Raw genomic sequence first — 5,213 nt, forward strand, 5'->3', positions numbered from 1 at the left:
CATCTACTGAGTTCCAGGCAAAAATAATCTGATAAAGATAAAAACCTATCAAGAAGCCCTACAAATATCTAAAAATTATAGAGTCTTCTTAACATCCCCCATAATGCAAAAGAAACCTACCATTGATGAAAGCCAGAGACTGGAAATTGTAATTTTTCTTCACTGTAAGAACTAATTTGTCTTGAAGTCTGGCCTGTCAACTATTTACCTGAAGGTACTTTACATATGGTAATGTATTAATCTCCACAACAATGTTATGAGGTAGGCATTTTTACCAATTTTACAGGTGGGGTAACTGAGGTCCAGAGACACTATCTTTCTCTAAAGAATATAAAACTATAGCAAACAGAAGATCAAGAACTAAACTCCAGATTCCTTTTCTTATATCCGTGATATAATAATGATGGGGGCAGTGCAGGCAGATTATATTGTTCTAAGTTAATGATACTGGATAAATATGGGGGATTTACAGAAAGGAAGCTGCTTTAGAGAGAAAACCAAACTGGACCAAATGGAATATGATAAACAGACTACAGTTCTAGGTGAAAGTTACAGATTCTGGAGTGGAAAAGAGGAAGAAATGGGATATTTGCTGTTCCAAAGTACACACTGTCTCTGAGAAGTAAGTTGAGACTTTCATAAAAATATTTGATATACGAAAGAGAAAAGCTGGGGAGAGGGCAGATAAACAGAGAGTGACCAGGGATAGACCTGGGAGACTAGCTTCACGGACATGACTACTTCGCCTAAGGTTTATTTTCCTCATCCTCACTTGGGTGGAGACAAAGCAATGCTGTATTTAAAGAAACTTTGTCATGTTCAGCTGTGAGTGCAGGCAGCTCTGCTTAGAATAAAACTTTATTATAAAAGCAGCTTTTAGCCAGGAGATGTGGTTGCTTGAGGTTGTTATTTAAGCCAGGGATCTTTAAGTTTTTTTGTGGGGAGTCAGGGACTCCTGACTAAAGGGGGACTTCCTGGAGGGCAGAGAATGGGAGATTCTGGAGAGGAAGGAGAGGTAGGATGGGCAAGACTGGCAGTGAGATTGGTGGGGTTTCCCATTTTCCCTCTTGATTATGCACCTCCATCCATCAGTAGTAGAGCATTTGGTAAGGAATAAAGGTTGATTAGAACAGGTGAAAGACCTATAGGGAAAGGAGGGGTGGTCTTGGAGACCCCTTCTAATAATGCCTCTGCTCTTCAATTAGGTTTGAAACATTAATAAGTCCATTCTTCTTTAGGTTTTTGAAGTAGCTTTTACATTATTACATCTCTTGTTACATAACCTAATTTTAAAGTTTTCTCTATTTTAAAAAGTATTTTATTTATTTATTTATTTAGAGCAGGGGTAGGGGCAGAGGGAGAGGGAGAGGGAGAGAGAGAGAATCTCAAGCAAGACTCCCTGCTGAGCACAGAGCAGGACACAGGGCTCAAGCCTACAACCCTGTGATCCTGACCTGAGCTGAAATTAAGAGTTGGACGCTTACCTAACTGAGCCACCCAGGTGCCCCCTTAAAGCTTTTTTCTACCTTCAGGAGAAGGGCCAGATACAATGTTAAGAGGGGAAAGTTTGATTTGAGCTTTCCTTTTCCAATTCATGCAGCTACCTTTCTCAGACCTACTCTGCCACATGCCTAGAATACTTGTACTGCCATTCCCAAATATACTTAGCTTCCTGTCATCACAATTCATCGTCCCTTGTCCATTTCTTTAGTAATCCCACTGGGGGAGAATCCTTACAGGTGTTGGGGGATGATAACAGGACTTGAATTATGTCTAGTGGATCTGTTTGCATTTTAACTAAAGATACCTGAAGCCTAATGATCCTTGTTGTGCAAATAATCTTTAAAAGAGGAATTTCAGGTACCCAGGCAGGCTATGGCAAAGAGATTTGTAAAGTCAAAACATTTTTTTTTCTTGGAAGGCCTTTAAAAAAAAAAATCTACAAAAACTGAGAGAAATGGATCTAAATTTCTTTATGGCCCCCAAGGGAACTAACACTGTTTTGATCTGCATTATGCAGTATTGGGAAAACACATTCCCTCCAGATGTACCCCTTATTCTGATACAGAGGTTTACTACTACAAAGCTGCATACCTCATCTGTGCATGAGTCTAGCTCTAGCTACTGCCATCAGATACATGATGCAAACAATGCCAATAACTCATTTTACCACTCTTTACCTTTAGGTTGAGAGAAGCCATATGATCCTCCATTATAGAGTTTTCAGGAGAGACATGAGAACATAATTCAACAGACTGCATAGCTTTCCTTTATTACATTGGAATAGCTTTTCGTTTTTTGGGAGGAAATCCAGAAAGGTGATAGCTGTGACAACTCAGCCGGTAAATTAAAATGGCCATCTGTTTAAAAAAAAGAATAAAAAGCATTTTCAGAGGATCAGGCAGAATTATAACAATAACAACCAGGATTGATATTTTTAGTAATTGTCATTCTTATTGGAATAATTTCTTTCTGTCACTCTTCAAAGCACAGTACATTCCTTTTTATTCTTCATAAGCATACACATTCTTTTTTTTTTTTAAAGATTTTATTTATTTATTTGACAGAGAGAGAGGGATCACAAGTAGGCAGAGAGGCAGGCAGAGAGAGAGAGGGGGAAGCAGGCTCCCTGCTGAGCAGAGAGTCCCATGCAGGCTTGATCCCAGGACCCTGGGATCATGACCTGAGCCGAAGGCAGAGGCTTTAACCCACTGAGTCACCCAGGTGCCCCAAGCATACACATTCTTTTTGAAACTTTCATAAAACATGACACATTTCTATTCAACTGTCTCCCTTTTCCATTCCCAAATTAACCTTTAGTGACCTCACTATTAGTAACAATTTAAAGATAATTCCCTGATTGACATTCTTCCTACCAAAATGATTATTTTCCAATAACAGGTAGTATCAATAAATATCAATTATTAATTGGGAAAAGTTTGTTTTCTTCTAATAAAATAAGGCCAGATCAATTAGTTAGTGAGCTTCTACCATGTGTTTACCTTTGAATGACAAAATGGAAGATGAAAAAAATTCATAGTTTCTGAATGTCTGCTATATTTTTAGCATTTGAACATAAATAACCTAACCTGAAGTTCAGAGTAGCAAAGCAAGCTTCTCAAAGTTATATAGATACAGAGCTTTGAAGTAATAGGGTTCAAACTCAAATCTGTATAATTTTAAGATAGAGAAAAGACTCAGAAAAATACGTTGCCTCTAAAATATCTTAGAGAGTAGAAAGCTAGTTCTATGACCAGATAGCAAAAATAATGCTTCAGCAATCCAAAACAGTTCAGATGAATGTGTAAAAAAAAGAATATGTCCCAATTGCCAAAAATTCTATGACTGGAAATGTGGTGGAACTTGCTTTTCTGGAAGAGGGGAGCAGAGAAAGGGACCTTCCATGGAACCAGGTTCTGGAGGCGGGAGGAATGGTTTCAGTGTTGGGGGGTGAAGTGGTCCTGACATTGAAGACAAGCCAGAGCAAGCAACGCTGTCACTGAGTCTCTGGGATGCTTCCTGCTTCCTCCTCTCCCTATGATAAGAACCCCATGATTTAGGTCTTGTCTAACTTCTAACATCACAAATCGTTAAGATTGATTCTTTGGGCATTAGAAGAGCAGCACTCCCTCCCTGAGACAATAGGAAAGGACTGTTTCTGAGCATAACATGTGGAAGGCATAGACCATCCAATCTCCCCATCACCATCCATATGCATAAAGAAAATGGATGTCTGTAGAAGAGAACTAAAAGCGCTGTGCCTGTGACATGGTCTAATACAAAGAGCTCAGGGCTTGGGTGACATGGAGTGACCATAGCTTACTCTGGAGAGGGGAGGCACTTTTACCCTTACCTTAAATAGAGAAACTAGCTGCCAAACCAGCAAAAGTAGCTTATGCCTTAGTCACTGCGGCTGACTGGTCAGCTACACTTGCCCCAGAGCAACACCACATGTCCTTGAAAACAGAACAGAAACAAGCATGGAATTCCTTTCTGCAGTTGTTAGTAGGGTGATGCCAATAAGGACAGATATCTTGGATAAAATAAATCTGCATCTTGTTATTTTCAGGGAATTGTAGACAAGATGAATGAGATCAGTATTTTTTTAAATTAACACATAATGTATTATTTGCTTCAGGGGTACAGGTCTGTGAATCATCAGTCTTACACAATTCACAGCACTCACCATAATACATATCCTCCCCAATGTCCATAACCCAGCCACTGTATCGCCCCGCCCACCCCCCAGCAACCCTCAGTTTGTTTCCTGAGATTAAGAGAGACATCACTGTTACCTGGAGGGTCAGAGACATTTAGTGACATTTAGTTTTTACACATTAAAAACAACCATTTGTATTCCAAGCTAATATGTGGAACAAATCAGTTATAGTAGCCTCCTTCCTCTAGCACAAGTCTGTCAAGTTTTCTATTCAAATACTATACAAACTTGATGAGAAGAGTAGCTTTCAAATATTTCTGAACTTGTACTTAAAATAAGAAATATATCTTACACTGTGAAGCAGGAAACATACATATATATAAAATGAAAATATAAGTTTCACAAAACAAATTCTTCGATCAGATGAAGTACACTTCAGTACTTCAGTATTTTCTCCTGTTTTCATTTATTAAAAAAATAAATTTTTAAAATAGATTGGAACCTACAACCAGAAAATCACTGGTTTGGATTAGTCCACCCAAGAGAAACTCACATTGGCGGATATGTTTTGAGTGAAGGAATGAACACCATTGGAATCACTCCATTTTCAAAATGCTTCTAACTACCTTTATAATATACCATCTTAGAATTTGTTTGGGACAATTTAAATTATACTTATAATAAAGTTAATATTTTCCTCCTTTTAACATCCAATTAGCAATAATCGCGCCTGGGATAAACCTCATTGGCTACGATACTGCCACTGCGCAAAGCTTAACATCCAATCTCTAGCCCACCTCTACCTTCCTACACATTTCATTTTCATCTATTTCTTCAGATTTCACTAACTTTGGTTTTATGATAATGTCTTAGTCTTCTGTAATGCCCTGTTTTACCTATGCATGTTATCTATGCATCTAGACTTGATCTCATTCAAAGAAGTTAGTAGCTCAACTATAATTTTTTTAATAGACATAATTTTTAAGGCAGTTTTAGGTTCACAGAAAAACTGGGAAGAAGATAGAGAGATTCTCTGTATGCTCTATATGTGCTC

At 38.2% G+C, this 5,213-nt stretch overlaps 1 pseudogene; it reads right to left on the reverse strand.

The window, feature by feature from the left end:
* Positions 1 to 4,810: 4,810 nt before the first annotated feature.
* Positions 4,811 to 4,934, reverse strand: LOC125094479 (uncharacterized; annotated as a pseudogene).
* Positions 4,935 to 5,213: the final 279 nt, after the last annotated feature.

Source organism: Lutra lutra, chromosome 2 (assembly GCF_902655055.1).
Source record: "Lutra lutra chromosome 2, mLutLut1.2, whole genome shotgun sequence".
Taxonomy (NCBI): domain Eukaryota; kingdom Metazoa; phylum Chordata; class Mammalia; order Carnivora; family Mustelidae; genus Lutra; species Lutra lutra.